The sequence below is a fragment of the Oncorhynchus mykiss genome, chromosome 2 (assembly GCF_057628025.1).
Source record: "Oncorhynchus mykiss isolate SJ-2025 chromosome 2, ASM5762802v1, whole genome shotgun sequence".
Lineage (NCBI taxonomy): Eukaryota > Metazoa > Chordata > Actinopteri > Salmoniformes > Salmonidae > Oncorhynchus > Oncorhynchus mykiss.
In genome coordinates, this window is record NC_143023.1 from 52,001,836 (window position 1) to 52,027,758 (window position 25,923).

General features: G+C 42.4%; 1 protein-coding gene and 1 long non-coding RNA gene across 3 annotated transcripts in view; one reads left to right on the forward strand and one right to left on the reverse strand.

The window, feature by feature from the left end:
• LOC149985141 (uncharacterized) overlaps positions 1–25,923 on the forward strand; it is a 714,490-nt gene that overhangs the window by 412,154 nt on the left and 276,413 nt on the right. The window lies entirely within an intron of this gene.
• The window catches only part of lingo1a (leucine rich repeat and Ig domain containing 1a), a 392,386-nt gene that overhangs the window by 151,867 nt on the left and 214,596 nt on the right, over positions 1–25,923 (reverse strand). The window lies entirely within an intron of this gene.

Genomic DNA, 25,923 nt, shown 5'->3' on the forward strand with positions numbered 1-25,923 from the left:
TTTTACTAGGGTTAAATTTCAGTAATTGTGAAAAACTGAGTTTAAATGTATTTGTCAAAGTTGTATGTACATTTCAGACTTCAATTGCAAATGTGATATTTCATTTTTTATTTTATTTGTCTTTGTGGTATTGTGTTTAAATGAGGATAAAAAACTATTGAACACATTTTAGAATAAGGCTGTCACATAACAAACTGTGGAGAAAGTCAAGGGATCTGAATACTTTCCAAATGCACTCTATGTAAATTAGATATCTGTATTTCATTTTAAATACATTTTTCAAAAAAATGAAAAACATGCTTTTACTTTTTCATCATGAGGTATTGTGTGTAGATGGGTAAACTCAACCTAATCCATTTTTAATTCAGGCTGTAGCACAACAAGATGTGTAATAAGTCAAGAGTAAGTACACTTTTGAAGGCATTGTATGTCTTGTTGAATTAAGTGTGTTCCTTTGATAAACATGACTGCATCCCTGAATGAACCACCATCTCATAATGAGCTGAAATCCTTTTTGGCAGCAGATGGTTGGGATGTCAATATTTGGAGAGTTTGACCCATAAGAACTCAAGCAAGAGCCCTACAAAAGTTTCCTACTATAGAATTTGCAGCTGGGACTAATTGGCCATGATGTCACATCTTATTCCAGTCAACACAAAATCAGCTAAGCCAAGCTGACAAACCCACAGTTTGGAAAGGACCGTAGGAATGCCTTATCCATTAGCAAATGCCCTCAATCTGAATGCTACATACATGCTGCATTGCGAAGTGGGTGACTACATGGAAATCAGATGGGGACTATTTTTGCTTTGATTTTGTTGCAGGAGAAAGGGAAGCCATTCAAATGGATCCAAAGCTAAGTATTCACATCTGCGGTGTGATTTATGTGGTTGAGGTGCTGGCAGAAATGGGGAGATTTTGTTCTGCCCAAACAAAACATCTCACTTTTCATCTCCCTCATTACTGGCAAAATCAATTTGAATGCAGATTGTTTTCAAGCAGATGTGATGTGTTAATGGTGTGTTTATTGATGATAAACTATCTTGGTCAGAGTTGGATCAGGAACAAAAAGACAAAAGCCAATCATATGTGTAAAATGTGTGTTCACACAAATCTTGGACTGTGAACTGAACACACAGACATGTTAATTGAGATGCTATGAAGTTATGAATTAATTTAAACATATTCAGTCGGCCGTAGAGCATTCCAAACTGTAAATAATAAACAATAAGGCAAGAGAGGAGCTGTGAGATGCTGTAACCAAACGAGATTAGGCTGTACACACCAAAAACAGGCCTTTTTAGCTTTCATACATATATTGACATATCAACATCACCTCCTCCAAAACCATCCCCCATCCTCCAAAATAATTAAATCCTCTCATAGTGGCTGTTGAGACTGTGTCCATGACTAGAGTAATTAATAAATGAGTCAATGCTAAGAGTGATGAATTAGATATTGATTGAGAGATCCTTGATGTGGATTTATGAAGCATTAGAGCTGGTAATTGTCCGATGCACTCAGTCACTGTGTGTAATTACACACTAGCTTACACTTTTCCTTTTGACTGACTGACTCCTATTAGCAGCTCTCTTGATGCCGCCTCTCCAGAGCTGGCTGTTACTTGGACTGAATTGTCTTTTTTATGTATTTGATTGACTTACATGCCCCTCCATATAGCCTACAAGAATACAAAAATAGTTGCTGAAAGCCCACCCTTGAGATAAATACTATATCGTCAGTATATGGAATTATAGGTATGGCTACAAATGCCAGGAAACATTAGTAGCAATACATTCATTTGACATGCAAGGCCTTTCATGTATGTAAAATTCATGATATTTTGGAGCTTTTCAATAGAATTTTAGTCATTGCTTTGCTGATGAAAGCTTTAATTACTTACAATTTCAAATAATTCCAAGGCTTGTCATAAAGTTCCAGTAATAACAGTAATCTTGGTGCCCCCCTTTCCATTCTACTACATGAAAATATCTGTTTGAATGGTGCAGCAGTAAAGAAAGAAATTCCCCACCATTGGGAGGCAAATGGCTGCTGGCATTTTGCAGTATCACTGGATAAGGGAATGAATTGGCCCTTTTATCATCTATTGATAATGATATATTACCATGATCAAGTATCATGGTCTATTATCATTTATCAGTCTGTCTGTAATTATTCCTGCACCACCGTCACATTGACAGGACCACTGACGACTCTCTCCAGTCACATGTAGAAAAGTGTCTAATCCTGACCACTTCGGAGGGTAGAATTGATGGAGGATTGGTGGCACATGGAGGATTATTCTGACAATGTAAGGAAAAGATGAGTAAACGACTGGGATGGAGTGGGGTGGGTTGGGTGGACAGTTCTTCAGACACCCACCCTCAGGAGAGGTGTCAGTGGAGAGAAGTGGAGGAGAGGCAATGGCATATCTGGTCATTGTGAAAAGTGACAGCACCAAGGAAGTGCAAAGGAGAGGAATTGTGGTGAGGGAGGGGGGATAATGAGAGGGCGATATATGCAAAAGTCCTCACAAGGGGAAAAAATAAACAAAATGGAAAGCCATATTCGATTGATGATAGGAGTCCAGTGCAAAGACACTACCAGCATGCCTGGGAACAGAAAGCAATTTCAAGGGCAAGAAGAGACGATAAGAAGCAGACTATAACTGTATGCATAAGTGAATTACAGAATAAACAGAAACGACCCCCAAAACGTTTTTCTTCTTGGTTGCTCGTGTTCGCGTGCATGTTACAAATTGTTTCCCTTAGCATGAGTCTTTGCCACCAATAGCTGAGGACATTTTCTCCAGCGCCTGTTGCAAGATTAGGCTATCTCCTTGTGCACATGACTGACTCCTTGGGGCCAGTGGCATCCTTGTTGCCCCTCTCTCGATCCCAAGGCCAAAAACATTCATATTTTCAACAGGATTAGTTACCCCACAAGCCACCTGACAGGCGACAGAATTAGCCAGACCGTTCATGCCCCTGGCACCCCACCGAACATATCATCTCCTCAATGACTAACAGGGAACATTGTAAGTCGACCTTATGCCAGTCCTTGTCAGTGGCATGTGGCATGTTTATTTCACTTTTATACACAGTAGACAACTCTATTATACTGGACCCACTCACCATTTAACAATCAAGCATGTCTTCAAAAAACAACCCTGGGATACTCACAGGTGCTATATCTGATCTATGATAACCAGAAAATTGATTATGGTGTAAATGTCAGTCAAATCAGTTGCCAAGCCTTACTGGATTTCTATCTGAAATCCATTACTGACCCTTACAGAATCCAATAAGTCATGTCCCAAAGTTGGTAGCCCAACAATGATTTATTCAATATTCATGCTAAAGTTTGACCAATATATTCCAAAAACACTTACTCACTCCAGTTCATGTCTCTGCTATATGTTTACTCTGAAAACATTGTGTTGGTTAATGATTTCAAATTTCGTTGCTTATAGCAGTTCTCAAAAATCGTTTACCTCATGCCGCCATATTACACCACTACTTTCCCTAAATCTAACCCTAGTAATCCTTCGCAATAACTGAAACATTGACAGCAGTTTTTATACAGGAATACTCTCAAATAAGTACAGCATGATTTTCAGGCTTTTAGTTTTAACCATTCATTTTCTGCCATTCATATTGATGTATTTAGGTATGCTGGAATCAGTCAGCTATGCACTTTGTCCATTAGGTCAAATCAATCATGTAAAATGACTGGGGGGTATTTAATTATCGTATGTGAGATAATGCAATGACTTCGTATGCATTGGTTGTTAATTTAATGTGTAGCGTTAAAATTGATATCATCTGTCAGAAGACAGTGGTGAATATTGAGGCCATATCACCTGTGGGAAGACAGTGAGGGATATCTCCCATGTAGTATTTCTCACACTTTTGCTAAATACAACTTTAATAGAAGATTACATTTATTTTGCTAAAAAGTAGTGAGTAACCCTACCGAGTAAGCCTTAGACAAGTAATCCTTGTCCAAGCCAGAACGACAGTAAGTGCTTCATCTTAGTGAATGTTTGCTTTTATTTATCATTTAAGGCTACCGTCATGTAGCTATCCGTCCTTACCTTTTATCTAGGGACTGTTAACTTTCCGAGAAACCAGGTATGTGCACTCTGCATCAAATCAGTAACAATGATCAATGTTGGTGCACTGAATGTTCTTAACCTGGTCCTCCAGGTATACTGTATACGAGAGTCTTCTGCACTAACTACCTTAGGGCTCATGTTGTATTGATGCCATTCTAGTCCAGACAATAACACTTGTGGCTTTGATGGCCTTCCCCCTTGACATACCCATTAATTAATAAATAGCATGGAGGAGTGACTGCTGCTGACAAAAACACCATCCCAGCCCTACACCACAGCTCAGTCAACCCCAGTGAGCTCCTCAATGCAACTCTCAATCCCGGATGTCTTCTGTTGACATGCAAAGCAATTAAGTGGTCCCCCAAACCTCAATTTTCTGTGGTTTAAGAGACTTATTTACCACACTCTTCCTCAAAGAAGACAGTTCAAAACTAACTCTAATGACTTCATTTGAGGCTACAAAACAATCTTGGTAATTAAGGGGGCCTCATCAGGCCTGGGAGACAGACAGGCCTAAATATGTGGCTTAGCAGCGACGCTCAAAGCCCTGCCACTGAATTAGTTACATTTCTAATCAGAGACGAGCAGTTTTAATAGAACTAGAGGAAGACGGCTGGGGACCCAGGCAGATCCACTTTAATTAAAGGAGCAACAATTAATCAATTACTCATTTGTTAGGTGCAAAGGTAGTTAATCAGAATTTGCCAAATGAATTCTAAATTGTTGTGTGTTATTTGTTTGAAATATACACTTTCTGTTTTGGGGGCCTTTTCAAGCTGTCACAGCTACTGCACAGGGCTCATTTGAAACCACATAAATAAGCAAATAAATAAATGAACAACTTTTTCGTATTTTAAATAGCGGATGGTTAATCACAAGTCATGCTCTTCTGGCAGACTTGACTTTTTACTGTACTGTACAATTTGCATGGGTAGTGATCCACAGAACAGTTTACATTATTCCATGCCAATTTCCAGATCATCCATCATGCATTTGCTTCACACTGTCATATTAATCTTCAACCTTTAATTATAATACCGTTAAAATGCTACATATCCCGGAAAATAGGGAAATTGAAGTTCCGCAAATAGCACCAGGTTGTAGTCAGTGAGAGAAGTGTCAGACATAGACAAAGCCTGCATGATTTCTTACAAGCTGAAACTGGCAAAAGTATCAAGGATCCTTTCCAAGGGTATATTAGTTTTACACAGCATAAATGTGCTGAGTGAACCCACAGAGATGATATATAAATGCTTAAACTATAAAACTGCAACTATGTTGACATGCACAATTATTTGGACCATCAACAGGGGTCTCCCAAATGTGACTTGCAAATTCAATCAGCCAGTGTTCAGTCAAACTGAACATCTCAATGATTTATTAATTCAACTAGGCCCCAATGCTAAAGCAGATAACATTTTCTCAAATGTTACAAGAAGCTTTTAAAGTTTATCAGATAATTTGGTCTGCCTCCAAGAAGTGGGTTTTGCATTGACTGTGTCTAATTCCATGGAATCCTCCAATTTAAACAATGTAATGTCAAATTGAGATTGGTGATGAATATATAATGAATGTAAAAGTTAATGACTCAGTATTTCAGACAACTTTATAATGACGTGCTGTTGCTGACATAATACAGCCAGTGATGATTTTAGTAATATCTAATTATATATCTGTCTCTTATTTAAAAAGGGATAATTTAGCCCTCACTTACGGTAATTGCAGTTTGTCTGGTGTATTTCCTTAATATCTACTAAATAAATCCAGTGAATGGATTTTAGAGTAAGGATATGGAAGCGTCAGACTAAAATGACTCAACATTTGGGACAGTGTCCCAGACACAGATTTGAGATTCTCCATTAAGCTTGCTTTTTAGGGCATGACAAGACTTAATCTGTGTCCGAGAAACTGCCCCTATATGGCCAAAGTTGACCGCAGGACTAAAGTGCAACATGGTAGCATTACAAATATAACCACAAGAACTCAACAATGGGTGAACAAACAGTGTTGTATATGATTTCATAAATACTTATCATTTATGTATAAGTCAAGGAGATACTGAGTTACATTGGTTTTCTAATGGTAAACTACATATTAACTTAAAGTTGGACGTCTGTTTGCAATATTATAGCAACAAGGACTCCAACAAACTTTTTCCCCCCTTGAACATCATTGCATGCTCAATGCAAAGTACAGTATGTATTATCATGATGCTGAATGCACCTCTACTCCATTTATTAAAACCGAACAATAACAAATGCACCTGGTGGCGCTGTTTCACTTTATGTGGATCTCATCGTTAAACTGAAAATTATCACAATTCAGCAGGAATGATTTACTATCTGTCTATTTTCCCTGACAATTTGCAGAAGTCCTCACAAGGATTGTAAAAAAAGGAACATGGGGACAATTCGCCAGTACGCACAAGGAAAAAGGCTGTTTAGGCTAAAGGGTTAGGTTTAGGATTAGAATTAGAGTTAGGGTTAGGTGTTAAGGTTAAGTTTAGGGTTAGGGAGCATAGGATTTTGAATAGGAATCAATCAATTGTTTGGTTTGGTTTGATCCACAAGGATAGTGCATGTGTGAGAATGCCTCTGAGTTCGGGTTTCATGACTCATGCTAACTGTCAAAGCCTGCAAAATGTGAATCTATTTCCATGCATCTGCTTGACACAGGTTTACTGCCTTGCTTGCTCTACTTCTCAGAACGCCTGTTAATCATGCTAAATGCTGCACTGCTCAATGGGAAAACAGAAGTAGGGCACCTTGCTATTGTGACTTTATGGAGAGACCAAACCATTGAATCCACAGAGGTCTTCACCTTGACTCCTACCCATTTAAGGCCAAAACAGGCAAGTTTCTGCTGACTGGGTCTTATACCGGCTAACCCTCCATCACTGACACAATCTTCCTCCCAGCACCTATTATTTTTCTCCACCAATGAAAACCAAGTCATTTATGGAAGAAGAAAGAACACTGCTCTGTCTCTGTAAACAAAAAATAACATGGCAGTGCCGTTTCGGGCCACCCCAATGACTCAAGGTCCCATGATACATTCATTTTCATTTTCCAACACTGACTAGTATGAAAGTATTTATGCTAGCTGGCATTGGCCAGGGCCATATTCACTGTAAGGTGCTAGAGGCATAATAGTTAGTAAAAATTATATCCCAGGGATGTTAAATGCACAAATGGAAGGAAAATCAGTCCAAGAATAATAGGAAAACAGGCAAGTTCTTCTAGAGCGCCAGATGGTGTGAAATGACAAGATTTACTGCGTGACTAAGAAAAGAAATTGCTGGCAAAAGGAATGAAGCTTATTTCTTAAGCATAAACAAAATAAAGTGCAATGGAATGACATTTTTAAGTCCTGAGATTAATGGGGAATGCAAATTGTGATACAGCAAGACTTACTGTGCCTGGCTTGATCTCAGAAATATAGATGAGTCTGAATAATTTTTATGATGAGGCACATACTTCTGTACAGACTTTCGGTGCTTTCTCCAAACATTTCACAATGGCTAGCAGAATCTGCCTATTAATAACTGTCACAATTTATCCAACTTACAAAATATGTCTGGTGATGAATACATGTTATTATCTTGTTCATGCATACGATACAGATGTTTGCTGACATAACAACATTGCACATGAACAGCAGGAAGTCTTTGATCATAAATCATACTTAGTTCCCAGCCTTAAGGACAAACTGTTTGGTCTTGTTCTCTAAACTGTTCTGGTCAGTCTTGATATTGTATCCCATGCCACCTCACATTACCAGATGCGCAATTTTCTGAACACTTACTATGCATAAAACAGTTGCAACCGTAACAAAATCATGGACAATGTGCACAGTTTCCGTCATCCCTGTACCTATATGAGAACAACCACGGAGAATACTCCGTAGTCTCAATGGCCTTATCTGTGATTTGCAACTGATGAACTACCAGGAGGATCCTCGGCTTCTCACGTATGGATCAACTGACAGAGATAAAGGCCCTGATCCATTTCTCTCCCAGAGAGATAAGCACTGTCCATCAGCTTGACTGACATACTGTATCTAAGAGGACAGGTATAATTTAGCAGTCATTGTAGTGGGCTGGACTTGATAGGACTAGATAAACTTTCTCATCCATCCTTTGGACAGATTTCAAATGTAAAGTATACACATGGGAGGGAAAAGCTGCGCTGATATACTCATCAGATATCTACAACAGAGCAAAATGCCATATTCTTGCATTGTGTTCTTACTGAACCCTCTTTTCTCCCCAGGCTTTCAAGCTACATAAGGAGAAGCCTGGAAATCGAGGCTAGTATAACACCAAACTAAATCCCATGAGCAGTCTATTTGTATGAGTAAGGTTTAAGGGAGCTAAATACGACAGTACTCCACTGCTCTTGAGCATCCCTCAATCAGTATTCCACACTTCCCACTTGGCTTCCTCATCTTCACTCAGACAAAGGAAAATTTCACCCTGGGGGAATCTGGATTTAATTTGATCATGTAACTGCCCACGAATAGGGCGGGTCTGGGCTTTGCGCGCTGAACAATACACTCTATGACGACAACTGGTGTATATGGTCGAGGGGGGGGACATTTGCTTTGTGGCATATTGTGAAGCCTCTATGTTATATTGATTGCATTATCTGTTTTAATGCATGTAGATGTGGTTATCCATGTTTGATAGAGCCGTTGGACGTCTTTCAGCATTGTTCCTATCGGCAGATTTATTGATAAATGTACAAAGTGACACATTTTTCCAGACTATTTTAAGACTACAACTCGGTGTGGGGCGGTGCCTGCTATTCTGCTTTTCTCTTTTTAGTCATAGATATGGCGAACTAAACAGCAAGCAACTGACTAGCCACCTAAACCAGCAACCTAAAGCTAGGTTTACCAGCAAATGTTAGAACATGACTGGAGTTGGCTAGTTAGCCTGGTTCCTGCAAGTTTGCCATGCGCCACACCTCACGTTTCTAACTTATTAGTCAATGTGTAACATTAGCTCTAAAAAACTCTAGGCAGCTTTCTGCCTTTTTTCCTACAGTTTTCAGTGGTAAGCTTCGCCCACGACAGGCTCATGTGAACTACAATCCCGAGGCTGTGTTTTAATGTTTAGAAACGCCAATAATTATCACTTGCAATACAGCTTTCAAATCATATGGCCCTTATCTTTCATCAGCGAGAAATAATCCTTCAAATATAAAAGATGCAATTACTGTTGAATTTTTGCACTGTTCCACACAGATATGGGTGCCTCCATCCAACAAAACTACACTTCCACTAACCTTCCAGTGTTATGCTGTAACAACAATATATTACTATGAGGGAATACTAAATCTAACCTGTGAAGGTGTGTATCAATTTAACCCTCAGTTTTTTTTATTAAGTATTTTTCATTGATATGAAAGATAAGGTCGGGCCTCCCGAGTGGCGCAGCAGTCTAAGGCACTGCATCGCAGTACTTGAGGCATCACAACAGACCCGGGTTCAATCCCAGGCTGTGTCTCAGCCAGCCGTGAATGGGAGACCCATGAGGCAGCGCACAATTGGCCCAGAGTAGTCCGGGTTAGGGAGGGTTTGGCCGGCCAGGATTTATTTGTCCCATCAGTCTCTAGCAACTTCTTGTGGCGGGCAGGGCACCTGCAAGCTGGACAGGGTTTCCTCCGCCACGTTGGTGTGGCTGGCTTTCAGGTTAAGTGAGCAAGTGTCAAGAAGCAGTGCGGCTTGGCAGGATCATGTTTTGGAGGACGCATGGGCCTCTATCGAGTCCTTAGGGGAGTTGCAATTGAATATCTCAAAAATTGGGGAGGAAATAAACACTAAAATAAAAAAAGATGCGAGTTAATGTTCAGACTGAGCGTCGAGGTTCTTGACAACCCCCCCCCCGCGGTAGAAAAGATGCCTTCGTCCAATGGCTCTTATGTGTAATGTAATGAAATGGAGAGTCATCATCAAGGCCTAGCGTAACAAGTAAACCTAAATGTAACATAATTAACGAAGGTTGACATATTGGTTGTGATTATGACAGTAGAAGCATTTAAATATCACAAAATTATAGGCAAGATAAAGTTAAGATTCCAAACAGATGTAAATAAAAATGATTCTGTCCAGCAAGCTAGCTAGCTAGCTACATTTGCTAACAGTGAGGAGAAGCAATAATGCCAACATTTACTGCTGTAAATCTCTGACAAATATGCATGATAGACATAGTTAGGTACTGTCTGCCTACCTAGGTACATTTGTACTGCCTGGTCACTGTGCAAAAGTTGAGGGCTAATTCATTTATTTTCAGGCTAGATATTGTTCTAAATAATCTCTGTGCCTGTGCACATGTATATATGTTCAGCTAGCCTACCCTAATGTTGATGTTATAATGGCATAGTTCCACTGTAGTTCAAACTGTACAATAAAGTATAATTTATTATATTTTTTGTCTTACAGACAATACTGTGTGGTGTGGTGCCTGGGATTCTTCATGAAGTGGATTCTAGATGTAGAGGACATAATTCCTTTGTCTGGGTGTTTAATTGGAGCCGAACTGTATCCCTCTAGAGGGATTTGACATTATGCTGGATTTCAAGCAGTAGATGACTCAAGAGGAGCTGAATGGCAGTTTGATCATGACAACACCACTCCCATAAATTTCTGATCAACAGATGTCTTCACTTTACACCTCAGACACACACACACACACAACAGAGCAGCTGCAGTTAAATCACACTGCTGTGCAGGTATTTCCTGAACTTAACTACACTGATCATACTGTATTTTCTTACTTTGTCTCTTTTTGAATGGCAATTTCACCATGACCAACTCTCCCATAAACTGCTGATCACCAGTTCTCTTCACTTTACTGCACATGAAACACACTCAGACACTCTGAACTGTACTTTACTGTATAACATTCAAATCCAATCAAATGTTATTGGTCGCAAACACATATCTAGCAGATGTTACTGTGGATGTAGCGAAATGCTTGTGCTCCTAGCTACAACAGTGAAGTAATCTAATAACACACAACAATACATGCACATCTAAAAAGTAAAATGGAATTAAGAATAATATACACAATAACACTCAAAAGTTTGGACACACCTACTCATTCAAGGGTTTTTCTTTATTTTTTACTATTTTCTACAATATTAGAATAATAGTGAAGACATCAGAACTATGAAATAACACATATGGCATCATGTAGTAACCAAACAAGCTTTAAACAAATCAAAATATATTGTATATTTTAGATTCTTCAAAGTAGCCACCATTTGCCTTGATGACAGCTTTGCACACTCTTGGCATTCTCTTAACCAGCTTCATGAGGTAGTCACCTGGAATTAATTTCAATAAACAGGTGTGCCTGTTAAAAGTTAATTTGTGAAATGTATTTTCTTCTTAATGTTTTTGAGTCAATCAGTCGTGTTGTGACAAGGTAGGGGTGGAATACAGAAGGTATTCCTATTTAGTAAAATACCAAGTCCATATCATATCAAGAACAGCTCAAATAAGCAAAGAGAAATGACAGAATAGTAAAAATAAAGAAAAACCCTGGAATGAGTAGGTGTCCAAACTTTTGACTGGTACTGTATATTTATACTCCGGACTCTGACATTGCTGTTCCTAATATTTCTATTACATTGATCATCCTAATATTTCTATATTAGGATGAGCAAAGCCGGGATCCGGAGTATTGTCACATTCGTCGTATTGATGAGACCAAGGCGCAGTGTGATATGAATACATACTTCCTTTAATAAAGAAAGAGTACTTAACAAAACAACCGTGACGCTATATAAACTGAGTGCTGACAGGCAACTACACAGACGACAACCCACAAAACCAAAATGTAAAATGGCAACCTAAATAGGATCCCCAATCAGAGACAACGATAAACAGCTGCCTCTGATTGGGAACCAATTCAGACCACCATAAACCTACATTACCTAGACATACAAAAACCATAGATATACAAAAACCACATACCCACCCTCGTCACACCCTGACCTGACCAAAATAATACATAAAACACAGATAACTAAGGTCAGGGTGTGACAAGTATAAATATAAATATATATACAGTGTCCTCCCTGAATTGTTGCAACCCTATGTAAATGTGACCAAAAAAGGGTTTTAAAAAATGTCATTGTTGTTTATCAGCTTGATTTTACACTCAAAAGAATGTAAATCTAACCTTTAACCATATGTGTCACGATTATTGGCACATTTTTATAAACAAAATCAAATTGATGTATATTCCGATTAAGATTTTACTTTTGAAAGTACATCTGAGTCTTTTCGGAACTCTTAAACAGTCATCCATGAATTCCTGTTTCACTGAGGTATAAATATGAGGTGACACACAGGCTAAACTCCCTTAGTCATCCATCAACATGGGAAAGGCCATAGAATACACAAATGAAATGAGACAAAATGTTGTTGACCTTCACAAATCAGACAATGGCTATAAAAAGATAGCTAAAGGCTTGAAAATATCCATCTCCACTATTAGGGCAACAATTAAGAAATGTAAAACAACTGGAGCTGTGATGAACCTGCCTGGAAGAGAACACAAGTTTATTTTGCCCCAACACACAGTGGGAAGGATGGTTCAAGTGGTAAAAAAAATCTCCAAGGATCACAGTTGGAGAATTGCAGAAGATGGTTACATCTTGGGGTCACCAAAATTAGAAGGGTTGCCAGAAGAAAGCACCTGCTGTCATGAAACCACAAACATAAGCACCTGGAGTTTGCTTAAAATGTCATTGGAACTTTGATTGCAACCAGGTTCTATGGTCTGATGACACTAAAATATAGCTTTTTGGCAACAAAAACCGAAGATGCTTTTGGTGTAAAAAGAGCCGTAACCTAATCCCCACTGTGAAGTATGGTGGTGGATCTGTGATGTTGTGGGGCTGTTTTACTTCCAAAGGCCCTGTAAAACTTGTTAGGATACATGGCTTCAAGGACTACATTAAGTACCAGGAGATTTTAGGCCAAAACCTGTCTGCCTCTGCCAGGTGGTTAACACTTGGTCATTGTTGGATCTTCCAACAGGACATCGATCCAAAGCATACCTCCAAATCCACACGAAAATGCTTCACTGACCATAGAATCAATCTTTACAATGGCCATCCCAGTCCCCTGACCCACCCCATTGAAAACCTGTGGGGTGAGCAAAAAAAGGATAGTCCACATGCGAGGACCAAGGACTCTGAAGGATCTGGAGAGTTTCTGTATAAATGAATGGTCTCAAATCCCTTCCTATGTGTTCTCCCACCTCATCAAACATTATTCGCAAAGGGAGGAGGCACAAAGTATTAGATGCAGGGGTGCCAATTATAGAGAAATATTGACTTCTTGATGACAATATATATTTTTTTTACCATTTGAAATAAATTAAAGCTTAGATTCATATGATATTTTGAGAGAAAGATCAAGCTAATAGACACAGACTTTTTTTTCACAGCCTTTTTTGTTCATATTTACCTAGGGTGCCGATAATTCAGAAGGGCACTGTATATAAGATGGGATGTATATACATTATGGACAGTGTATGGATAGAATATGTAGTATACAGTGGGGCAAAAAAGTATTTAGTCAGCCACCAATTGTGCAAGTTCTCCCACTTAAAAAGATGAGAGGCCTGTAATTTTCATCATAGGTACACTTCAACTATGACAGACAAAATTAGAAAATAATATCCAGAAAATCACATTGTAGGATTTTTTATGGATTTATTTTAAAATACATAGGATAGCATAGTATATGTAGAGCAATAGTTCAATAGGATAGAAAGTCTAGGACCCAGTTGTACAGGACGGGGTTTAGACCCAGGGCCCATGCTTAATGACGAGGTTGGAGGGTACTATGGTGTTGAAGGCTGAGCTGTAGTTAATGAACAGCATTCTTACATAGGTATTCCTCTTGTCCAGATGGGATAGGGCAGTGTGCAGTGCGATGGGGATTGCGTCATCCGTGGATCTATTGCGGCGGTATTCAAATTGCAGTGGGTCTAGGGTGTCGGGTAAGGTGGAGGTGATATGATCCTTAGCTAGCCTCTCAAAGCACTTCGTGATGGATTAATTGAGTGCTATGGGGTGATAGCCATTTAGTTCAGTTACCTTCAATTCCTTGGGTACAGGAACAATGGTGGTAATATTGAAGGAAGAGGGGACAGCGGACTGGGATAGGGAGGGATTGAATATATCCTTAAACATCCCAGCCAGCTGGTCTGCGCATGCTCTTAGGATGCAGCTAGGGATGCCGTCTGGGCTGGCATCCTTGCGAGGGTTAACACGCTTAAATGACTGACTCACTTCATCCATGGTGTCGTGTTTTTGGCTATGCTGGATTAAGTGATATGACATGCTATTCCATAAAATCGTTTCTCCGTAATTAAAATTACCTGATTGAGCTAATCATGTAAATGTAATTAACTAGAGAGTCGGGGAACCACAAAATAATATTTATAGAGCTGTTATCTTCCGAATAAACTCTTAAAGACCTAGTAATATTTTACATCAATACCAGTCAATATTAATCGTCATCTTAATTCAGTCTCATCTGAAAGTTGCAAATTCTTGGTTATCTACACGAACCCTGGCTAACAAGTTGAATCAGCAATACAAAATTGGGTTTAAATATTTATTTACTAAATACCTAACTAATCACGCAATTACAAATACACATAAATAATTCATAACTTGATTACAAATTAAGTCATCAAGGAAAACGTCCCTAGCAGGCGGAACAGATATGACAGCTGGTTACACAAAAGAAAAAGGGCTGGGTTTGAGTGAAAGAGCGGGAAGACTGAGGAACAAAGGGCGAAGCTGTGCTATTGTAAATATCTTATGCATTCTAAATTACCGCCCATTTGGAATAGGAAAATGCAATAAATATTTACTCTGAGCTGCGCTTCGGTAGGTTGGTGGTAGATGGAAGGCCGTGTTGCCCAACCGAGTCCTTTGTCCTTTGAAGAATGTCTCTGCTGGTAAATTGAATACTTTGTAGTAACGTCGTTGTGTGGCAGTCGGGATACTCTGTCTGTTCCTTCCTAGCCCTCGTTTGCAGCGACTGTTGCTAACGCAACGGCTAAGAGGTATCACTTCTGTAGTGAATAAGAGTTAAAAGTTCATACCATTCGCAACCAAAGCTCACACTGATGTTGGCTTCGTTTTGTGGTTATTATCTGAACCATTCTGACATCGGACCGTCGTCCCCACATCCTCAGAACAGGAGGTTACATTGTCGTCAAGGCTTTATATAGGAAGGGAGAGGAGGGCGTGTCTGAAAAGTTGTATTGCCCATGTCCCTTCACAAGGGCGGGCCACTGATTGAGCAGAGCCCTTATGAAAACCCAAATCTCACATTTTAGAAGCTAAAATCACATTTCATCCCATCGCAAATAATTTAATGTTCAAACATCTAAATTGAACAACAATTCCATGGGAATCCGATAACTCTGATGTGCAGACTTTCCATCATCTTATCATTGATGAGAATGTCTCAGATGACAACCGAACTGATATCATATTCATTAAGTACCACCGCATATGTTCAATTGGTCAGATTACCAGAATATTGTTCATTTCCCCCCACCTTCTGATGTTCCAAGGGTTTTGCAAATGTAACATCAGTAGGGTAGAGAGAGGAAAAAGGGGGGAAGAGGTATTTATCACTGTCATAAACCTACCCCAGGCCAACGTCATGACAATGGAGAATGAGAGATCACAGTCCTCGGAAGCAGCGGTGGCCCACGTCGGCAGCACAGTGTTTTCCTAGAAGCAGGCGAAGAAGGTGTTTAGCTTGTCCGGTAGGAAGACGTCGGTGTCTGCAACGTGGCGGGTTTTCTTGTTGAATACACAGTTCTCTTTTTCAGTTAGAATTAGTGTACACTCTAGTGGCATGCGGGTCAGCTGACTGTTTTGACTTTATAGCATCCCCAGAAGGTATGGATTATTGAGTCATTGTTACTTTTACACATAAGACATGACTCTGTCGTTTTGTAGTAGAATTTGTGCATTTTGTCTCTTGTATAATACATTCTATAAATGTCCTATGTTTAAGCATCGTTAGTATTTTATATTTTTTGTGGTCCACTTTTCCTATTGCCACTATTTCAGTTTTGTCCATGTACATTTTATATAATGTGATTTTAGAGTATTCTGAAATTATTTTTTAGAAATGGGGGCATTGCATTTCCAATATGGTTCAGGTATATCAGGAGCTCATCAGCAAATAAGTTGAGTTTATATTAATGTTTACCAATACTGATACGGGTTACGTTTGTGTCCTGTCTAATTCTTTCTGCAAGCGGTTCAATTGCCAGTGAAACAGAAGGGGGGAGAGAGGACATCCCTGTCTTGCACCCCCTTCTAAAGCAATTTCAGCTGTAGGATCAGTCCAACGGTTGTTTCATTCTGATTTATATACATCATTTATAGAAGCTTTTAAAAGTCTCATTAATAGCATTGTTGGTTCTAATTAAAGCATTTGTATCCTTATATTTTAAATTATAACTGGTTAGGTGTGTATTCATTTAAAAGGGCTGTGAGATGTTTACCAGGTTTATTTGACATTAAATAGTATGCTTTATTTGAGTTTAACCTGTAGTTGATGGCTCTCTTCAAAAGTGATGATCACATTCCCGTTTAAATTCATCTTTACCTTGTAAAAAGCCTTTGGGCTTCTATCATTTCAGGTTTTAAATATGCGCTCTCTTCATGATACAGCAGAATGAGCCGATATCACTATGTCATGAATTATTGAACCCAGTACATTTTTGAGTGCAGTACAGTAACTTGTCATTGGAATAATAATCTCCGGGTGACCTGTAAATTGTTTGTAGATTTCTGCCTCTTTGGAAGTGTCACGAATACCACCGAAGGTGGCTCCCCTTCCTGCTCGGGTGGCGCTCCGCGGTCGTCGTCGCCGGTCTATTAGCTGCCACCGATCCCTTTTTCCTTTTCGTTTTTTTTTGTCTAATTGTTTTCACCTGTTCCTTGTTGGGGTTTTGGGATGGGTGTTATGGGTGTTCGTTTTGACCGCTGGTGTTTGTGCGGGCTTGTTGGTTGTTACGTTTGGTGATGTATCGTGTTTAGGTTTAGGTTTTTCGCTGTCCAGTATTTGGGTTGGTTTAGCGCCAGTGTTTTGGGCATTCACCCATGTTTTGGACCTGTTACGATTTGAAGGACATTAAAGCGTTTTCCGTTCATTTCGCTCTCTGCATCTGACTCCTCACTCATTTCACTCACCCGTCGTTACAGAAGCCCGCAACCACCAGATGGAGTCAGCAGGAGCAGCGACCACCCCTCTCCCCACGATGGAGGAGAGAGTCCTTCATCATACGTCCATCCTCCATCACATCGGATCAGCAATAGATCAAATGATGGAGAGGATGGATCGTTGGGAGAGGAGTGGTCTCCCTACTACCCCACCTACCTTCCCACCAGCAACTCTACCATCTCCTCCAGCGGGATCCGGTGCCAGCGCTCTGCGCATCACGCCTCCGAGGGAGTTCGATTGAGCGGCGGCGGGGAGCCAGGGATTTCTGCTACAACTACAGCTCTAACTGGCCACCGTTCGGCCTGCTCCCTCGGACGAGGAGAGCGTGAGTGTCCTCATCTTCTGCCTGACGGGTAGGGCACTGGAGTGGGCCAATGCAGTTTGGAACGGGCCCGACTCAGCGAGGGGCCACTACCTGGAATTCACGCGCCGTTTCCGGGCTGTGTTCGATCATCCTCCGGGGGGCCGGGCGGGGGGTGAGAAGTTGTTCCATCTTCGGCAGGGGACGAGGAGCGCGCAGAACTTTGCGTTGGATTTCCGGACTTTGGCCGCTGGAGCTGGATGGAATGACAGGGCCCTGATAGACCATTATAGGTGTAGCCTAAGAGAGGACGTCCGCAGGGAGCTGGCTTGCCGGGACACTACGCTCAGCTTGTATGAGCCGATCGACATGTCTATCCGGCTAGACCATCTGCTGGCTGCTCGCGGACGTTCTGAAAGGGTCCTGTCAGTTCCACCACCTCCTCCCCCCCCCCCCCCCCCCCCCCCCCCGCCGCTGTGTCTAGGGAGACTGGAGGAGGAGGCTCCTCCTGTACCCATTGTGGCCAGAGAGGGCACACTTCCGGTCGGCAGGCGGAACACTCCTCGGTCACCCCAGGTGAGTCAGCACCACACTCTCCCAGAGCTTCCTGTTGGACACATGTTTTTGTTAATCTGTTTCCTTAAGTTTTTCCCCTCTCTCCATCATAAGGCGCTAGTCGATTCAGGCGCAGCGGGGAATTTTATAGATCGCGGACTCGCTCAGAGGTTGAGGATTACGTTAGTTAAGGTTGATCCCCCCCCTTCCCAGTGCACTCCTTAGATTGTCGACCATTAGGGTCAGGGCTGGTCAGGGAGGCCACGATTCCTCTGGAGATGATTACGCAGGGGGATCATAAGGAACGGATTAGTCTGTTCCTTATCGATTCACCTGCGTTTCGGATGGTACTGGGGATTCCCTGGCTGGCTATTCACAATCCTAAACTTTCGTGGAGACAGCGAGCTCTCCAGGGGTGGTCTGATGAGTGTTCAGGCAGGTGTTTAGGAGTTTTCATCGGTGCGACAATGGTGGAGAGTTCAGACCAGGTTTCCACCGTGCGCATTCCTGCTGAGTATGCCGATTTGGCTATCGTCTTCAGTAAGAAGAAGGCGACCCTATTACCACCCCATAGACAGAGGGATTGCGTGATAAACCTCCAGGTAAACGCTGTACTCCTCAGGAGTCACGTGTATCCGTTGTCCCAGGTGGAGACGTTGGCTATGGAGACATATGTCACGGAGGCTCTGGGACAGGGGTACATTCGGCCCTCCATGTCACCCGTCTCCTCGAGTTTCTTTTTCGTGAAGAAAAAGGAGGGTGGTTTGCGTCCGTGTATTGATTATCGAGGTCTAAATTCCATCACTGTGGGTTTTAGTTACCCACTACCTCTCATCGCTACGGCGGTGGATCATTTCACGGGGCGCGATTTTTCACGAAACTGGATCTCAGCAGCGCGTATAATCTGGTGCGTATTCGGGAGGGAGATGAGTGGAAAACCGCATTTAGTACCACATCTGGCCATTATGAGTACCTTGTCATGCTGTACGGGTTAAAGAATGCTCCAGCCATCTTTCAATCCTTCGTTGATGAGATTCTCAGAGATCTGCACGGACAGGGTGTAGTGGTGTATATTGACGACATCTTGATCTACTCCGCTACACACGCCGAGCATGTGTCTCAGGTGCGCAAGGTTATTGGGCGACTGCTGGAGCGTGACCTGTATGTGAAGGCAGAGAAATGTGAATTTTCCAAACGAGCCGTTTCCTTCCTGGGTTATCGCATTTCCACCTCGGGGGTGGTAATGGAGGGTGATCGCGTCAAGGCCGTGCGTAATTGGCTGACTCCCACCACGGTAAAGGAGGTGCAGCGGTTCTTAGGGTTTGCCAATTACTACTGGAGGTTTATCCGGGGCTTTGGCCAGGTGGCGGCCCCTATTACCTCACTGCTGAAGGGGGGACTGCTGCGTTTGCAGTAGTCAGCAGAGGCGGACGGAGCGTTCCGCCGTTTGAAGGCGCTGTTCACCGAAGCGCCAGTGTTGGCGCATCCGGACCGTTCTTTGGCATTTATAGTTAAGGTGGACGCTACCGAGGCTGGGAGTTGGAGCTGTGCTCTCCCAGCGCTCGGGTACGCCACCGAAGCTCCGCCCCTGTGCTTTTTTTTTTGAGGAAGCTCGGGCCAGCGGAGCGGAATTATGATGTGGGTTATAGGGAGTTGTTGGCCATGGTTAAGGCTCTGAAGGTGTGGAGACACTGGCTTGAGGGGGCTAAGCACCCTTTTCTCATCTGGACTGACAATCGTAACCTGGAGTATATCCGATCAGCTAGGAGACTGAATCCTCGTCAGGCAAGGTGGGCCATGTATTTCACCCGATTTCGTTTTACGATCTCGTATCGAACAGGTTCCCTCAATACTAAGGCCAACGCGCTGTCCCGCCTGTACGACACTGATGACCGGTCCATCGATCCTACTCCCATCATTCCGGCTGCCAAGCTGGTAGCACCGGTAGTATGGGAGGTGGGACCCGTACATCGAGCGGGCACTAAGGGAGGAACCTGCGCCTCCACAGTGCCCGGAGGGTCGTAGGTATGTGCCGCTCGCTGTTCGTGATCAATTGATTCGTTGGGCACATAGTCTACCCTCATCAGGTCATCCGGGTATTTCGAGGACGGTGCGAAGTCTTAGAGGGAAGTACTGGAGGCCTACCTTGGTGAGAGACATGCGATTCTATGTCTCCTCCTGTTCGGTATGCGCTCAGAGTAAGGCTCCTAGACATTTGCTATGAGGGAAATTACAACCCCTCCCCGTTCCACAACGGCCGTGGTCCCATCTATCGGTGGATTTTCTTACGGATCTTCCCCTATCTCAGGGGAACATGACAATCCTGGTCGTTGTGGATCAGTTCTCTAAGTCCTGCCGCCTTATCCCGTTGCCCGGACTCCCTACGGCCCTGCAGACTGCGGAGGCACTATTCATCCATGTCTTTCGGCACTACGGGGTGTCCGAGGATATCGTTTCTGATCGGGGTTCCCAGTTTACGTCCAGAGTATGGAAAGCATTTATGGAGAGGCTGGGGGTCTCGGTCAGCCTGACCTCGGGTTATCACCCGGAGAGTAATGGGCAGGTGGAGAGAGTGAACCAGGAGGTGGGTAGGTTTCTGTGGTTGTATTGCCAGGACCGGCCAGGGGAGTGGGCGAGATACATCCCCTGGGCAGAAATAGCCCAGAACTCACTAAGCCACTCCTTTACCAACATGTCACCATTTGAGTGCGTGTTGGGGAACCATCCGTTTCTGGCACCATGGCATCAGAGCCAGACCGAGGCTCCTGCAGTGGAGGAGTGGGTGCAGCGCTCTAAGGAGACCTGGAGAGCCGTCCAGGAGTCATTGCGTCAGGCGAGTGGACGGCAGAAGAAGAGCGCTGACCGTCACCGCAGTGAGACCCCCGTGTTTGCACCGGGGGACAGGGTCTGGCTCTCGACCCGAAACCTGCCCCTCCGCCTGCCCTGCGGAAGCTGGGTCCGCAGTGTGTAGGGCCATTTAAAGTCCTGAGGAGAATAAACGAGGTGTGTTATCGATTGTTACTCCCTTCGTATTATCGTACCCCTCGTTTCATGTGTTTCTCCTCAGGCCGGTGGTAGCTGGTCCCATGCAGGAAAGTGAGGTGCCGGAGGTCCCTCCGCCCCCTCTGGACATCGAGGGGTCCCCGGCGTGCCCGATACGGTCCATTCTGGACTCCAGACGCCGGGTGAGGGGCCTGCAGTACCTCGTGGACTGGGAGGGGTACGGGCCGGAGAGGATCTGGGTCCCGGTGGGGGCTATATTGGATCCCACTATACTAAGGGAGTTCCATCGCCTCCATCCAGATCGCCCTGCGCCTCGCCCCCCCGGGTCGTCCCCAAGGCCGGTGTCAGCGTGCTGCGGGAGCCGAGCATCAGGGGGGGTACTCTCACGAATACCACCAAAGGTGGCTCCCCTTCCTGCTCGGGTGGCGCTCGGCGGTCGTCGTCGCCGGTCTGTTAGCTGCCACCGATCCCTTTTTCCTTTTCGTTTGTTTTTGTCTAATTGTTTTCACCTGTTCCTTGTTGGAGTTTTGGGATGGGTGTTATTTAAGTTTGTTTTGCCAGCTAGTGTTTGTGCGGGCTTGTTGGTTGTTACGTTTGGTGATGTATCGTGTTTTGGTTTGGGGTTTTTCGCTGTCCAGTGTACGTCTAGGTTTTGGGTTGGTTTAGCGCCAGTGTTTTGGTCATTCACCAATGTTTTGGACCTGTTACGATTTGAAGGACATTAAAGCGCTTTCCCGTTCATTTCGCTCTCTGCATCTGACTCCTCACTCACCCGTCGTTACAGGAAGCTACTTGAATTTGCCTTTTTTATTGCTCTGTCTGTCTTTAGGTCATCTGCAAAAATAGTAGTTCCTGTCTGGATTGAATCTAATATAGCTTGAATTCTATAAAAAAAACACCAGATTTGTCTGAGGGGATATACAATTAAATCAATGTGTATTTTTCACCATGTAAGGTACAATTCAACATTAGAAAACGGCCTTCTTGGTCCAGTTCTCTACTGCCAATGACTGGAATGAATTGTAAAATTCGCTGAAGCTGGAGACTTATATATCCCTCACCGTTTATATATCTCTTCACTGTTGACGTTGAGACTGGTGTTTCACAGTTTCTATTTAATGAAGCTGCCAGTTGAGGACTTGTGAGGCGTTTGTTTCTCAAACTAGACACTCCAATGTACTTGCTCGACACTCCAATGTACTTGTCCTCTTGCTCAGTTGTGCACCGGGGCCTCCCACTCCTCTTTCTATTATGGTTAGAGTTTGTTTGCGCTGCTCTGTAAAGGAAGTAGTACATAGCTTTGTAAGAGATATTCAGTTTCTTGGCAATTTCTTGCATGGAATAGCCTTTCTCAGAACAAGAATAGACTGACGAGTTTCAGAAGAAAGTTCTTTGTTTCTGGCCATTTTGAGCCTGTAAACGAACTCACAAATCCTGATGCTCCAGATAATCAACTAGTCTAAAGAAGGCCAGTCTTTAATCAGCACAACAGTTTTCAACTGTGCTAACATAATTGCAAAAGGGTTTTCTATGATCAGTTAGCCTTTTAAAATTATAAACTTGGATTAACTAACACAATGTGCCATTGGAACACAGGAGTGATGGGCTTCTGTATGCCTATGTAGATATTCTATAAAAATCTGCCGTTTCAAGCTGCAATAGTAATTTTCAACATTAGCAATGTCTACACTGTATTTCTGAACAATTTAATATTCTTTTAATGGGCAATAAAATGTGCTTTTCTTTCAAAAACAAGGACATTTCTAAGTGACCCCAAACCTTTTAACGGTAGTGTAGGTAGGGGTAAAGTGACTGCGTAGATAATAAACAAAGAATAGCAGCAGTGTAAAAACAAAGTGTGTGTTGGGGGGTGAGGGGGTGTCAATGTAAATAGTCTGTGTGGCCATTTGATTAATTGTTCAGCAGTCTTATGGCTTGGGGGTAGAAGCTGTTAAGGAGCCTTTTGGACCTAGACTTGGCGCTCCGGTACCGCTTGCCGTGCGGTAGCAGATAGAACAGCCTATGACTTGGGTGACTGGAGTCTTTGACAATTTTTGGGGCCTTCCTCTGACATCGTTATATTGGTCCTGGATGGCAGCGATGCAACTGGTCAGCTGTAGAACGTTTTGAGGGTCTGGGAAACCATCCCATATCTTTTCAGTCTCCTGAGGGGGAAAAGGTGTCGTGCCCCTTCACGACTGTCTTGGTGTATTTGGACCATGATAATTTGTTGTGGATGTGTACAAAAAAGGAAATTGAAACTCTCAACCCACTCCATTACAGCCCCATCGATGTTAATGGGGGCATGTCTGCAGCATGATCTATTTTTCTGCATGTACATGTGATAGACAATTGTTTTATTGAGGCGCGTATCAATATTGCTGTAGAGTTAATTGTGGCCTGCAAGTAAATCAAACAACTTAAATTAACGCGTCACTCAGAAAAACAAATGATTCTCGAGTCAGTAAAAATAGTTTTTCAAAAAGAATGAATCGTTTGGGAACTGCACATCACTAATACAGACCTGAGAGCCAATCTGGAAACAAGGTGGAAAGAGCACTAGAGAGAAATGGGCGGATGGATACTTTATCTGTCCCTAGAGCCACCTGAGCTTAAATCACTATCATTATTTGGGGAGAAAAAAAGTGGCCTGTGGACTTGTTCAGTTCAATACATCACAAGTAAATGAACTAGAATGCAAAAAGAGAGAGATGTGGAGAGAGAGATGTGGTGAGAAAGAAAGAGATGTTTAGAGACATAGGAAGAGAGAGACAGGGAGATAGAGGGAAACAAAAGAGCAGCTTCACACTTTTCCTTGATACAGTATTGGGCATTTTGCCAAAACATCCACTGCCTGATTTTCTACTGCTCAAGGAGCCTGTATTTATTTTGACCAAGACCAGCAAGGAATCACAAGGCGGCTCGTACACCTCAGTAATAACAGGCCTCGTCTCATTGTTTTGTTGATCGGTAAGTAAGTAAGCGTGAGGCACTTCTCAGAACTGCCAAGCCCCCACAGGAGGCATTTTGCCTTTTGGTAGGTTGTCACTGTAAATAAGAATTTGTTCTTAACTGACTTGCCTAGTTAAATAAACGTTAAATAAAAATAAATTAAAAATAAGGTGAACAAAAGCCTACCCGGGAACATTGCAATGGGGAGAAATTTGATACACATCAAACCAGGCAGCTTGACTGACAAAATCTTGACAATAAGTGTTTTCAAAATGCAAGATTCCAGGTCTAGTATTTTTTCAATGGTAAATCAAAAGTGATTGCACAGGGTCAAACCAGAAAGAAAATGCTTGAAGAAAGGACAGTCACAATGATTCACACCTCAAAGACTGGGAGAAAATCGAGGCTACAGAAGCTTTTGCATTCACCTTTATGTCCTTCAAAAAAGCTTGTGAGCTTGCCCAAGCCGAGATGCCACTGGAAAGTAATTGCAAATTCTGCACAGAACCCAAGCTTCCATTCATCAGAAGCTGAAAGGTAGCGACACACTGCTTTTTTGGGGAGATAGAGGATTGATAGTTTGTACGGTGCTAAGTAATGATGAATTCTTGCATCTGTACAAGCTAGTCATTTTCTTTTGGTATGACTCATAAAGAATATTCCCACTTGGCACACCACGTAATTTCAACGTTGAAATGTGGGTAATATTTGGTTGATACGTTGGTCATTGAGGTTTCAACCTTTATTCAACCACTCAAAAAGATGGCCAGAAGTTTGCTGAATTCACAATGTGTTATTACTATGTTTCCATCCATCTTTTAGATGCATAACCAAATTTGATATGATTTGAAAAACTATGTCTGCACTCTGTTCCCTCTAATACCACAACCAAATAGGACAACAATCAGTCGTATATTGCACAAATCTGGCCTTTATGGAAGAGTGGCAAGAAGAAAGCCATTTCTTAAAGATATCCATAAAAAGTGTCGTTTAAAGTTTGCCACAAGCCACCTGGGAGACACACCAAACATGTGGAAGAAGGTGCTCTGGTCAGATGAAACCAAAATTGAACTTTTTGGCAACAATGCAAAACGTTATGTTTGACGTAAAAGCAACACAGCTGAACACACCATCCCCACTGTCAAACATGGTGGTGGCAGCATCATGGTTTGGGCCTGCTTTTCTTCAGCAGGGACAGGGAAGATGGTTAAAATTGATGGGAAGATGGATGGAGCCAAATACAGGACCATTCTGAAAGAAAACCTGATGGAGTCTGCAAAAGACCTGAGACTGGGACAGAGATTTGTCTTCCAACAAGACAATAATCCAAAACATAAGGCAAAATCTACAATGGAATGGTTCAAAAATAAACATATCCAGGTGTTAGAATCCAATCGAGAATCTGTGGAAAGAACTGAAAACTGCTGTTCACAAATGCTCTCCATCCAACCTCACAGAGCTCGAGCTGTTTTGCAAGGAGGAATGGGAAAAAATGTCAGTCTCTCGATGTGCAAAACTGATAGAGACATACCCCAAGCGACTTACAGCTGTAATCGCAGCAAAAGGTGGCGCTACAAAGTATTAACTTAAGGGGGCTGAATAATTTTGCACGCCCAATTTTTCAGTTTTTAATTTGTTAAAAAAGTTTGAAATATCCAATAAATGTCGTTCCACTTCATGATTGTGTCCCACTTGTTGTTGATTCTTC